Source organism: Cynara cardunculus (assembly GCF_001531365.2).
Source record: "Cynara cardunculus var. scolymus isolate 2C chromosome LG 2, CcrdV1, whole genome shotgun sequence".
Classification (NCBI taxonomy): Eukaryota; Viridiplantae; Streptophyta; class Magnoliopsida; order Asterales; family Asteraceae; genus Cynara; species Cynara cardunculus.
Genome location: NC_037529.1, coordinates 61,825,002 through 61,826,195, shown reverse-complemented (window position 1 = coordinate 61,826,195; position 1,194 = coordinate 61,825,002).

The window sequence follows — 1,194 nt, the reverse complement described above, 5'->3', positions numbered from 1 at the left end:
ATATATATATATATATATATATAGATTTAGGATCACGTGAGACCAGTCTATTTTCGTGAGGTAAAAAAAATCCAAACCCTCACAATAAAAAAGTAGCTTCACGGTTCTTACAAAAACAGACTGGTCTCACGTGATCTCAATTATATATATATATATATATATATACACAGAGAGAGAGAGAGAGAGAGAGAGAGAGATTATAGTCCCTTTCGATACTACATCTACTTTTGTTTGTGATCGTCAACGATGATCGAGGGGATAAGAAAGATGGTCGACAAGGCGGTGAGGAAGACGATAAGACCATTATGGAAGTGGTGGAGGCGAATTGCTACTTTTGTTCGTGATGGTCTACGATGGCTTAGGATGGGGAAGATCGTCGGGGAGAGGTGAGGACGACAATTTGGTTTATATGGAAGTGGTGGAGGTGATGCGTGGTACATTTGTACCCGAAAATAGATAATCATATAAATATTGATTAAAATTCAAATTGAAAACACTTAAAGTTTGTTCAAATTACTCTTTTTTTATATTTCATCTTTTAAAATTCAAATTTCCCACCATTTCACACCAACCATTATGACCATTAAGGCTCATTATAAGACGCGTTCCATCAACTATAAGGGTTATCCATTGTCTCTTAACCAAATATAGTCTTCCAAATACTTTAAGTAATTTCCAAGGAGGTAATGCACGCTAAGATAGATCACAATTATACACTAACAGTAACATTTTCGAAAGATTAACGATGATTTGATTTTTTTTCTTAGAAACTATAAAATTGTCGCTAAATCACCGGCAATTGAAAACCTTTTTGACGGTTTTCCGACGATTTTTAGAAATAAATGGTGTCCTTGATAAACCCTCGGTAATTAATAGTTCTTTTGGTGGTCTACTAACTTTTTTTCTGAAAATAATTAATTAAAAGAATAAAAAATAAATGGAGACATCGATAAAAAGCATTTAGCATACAATTAATTCTAATATAATCAAGCTAGGACAATAGGGGGGTATTGGAGCAACAACCTTCACCTTAAGCATGGCTTCTTTCTCGATTTTCACTTCCATTTTCACATGATGTTTAATTTCTTTACATCCGTCATCTTAAAACATACCAACAAACATAAAAATCATTCCAAACAATGTTTAATAGAATATAGAGAAGAATACATCAATTATTTAAGTCAACAAAAGAAC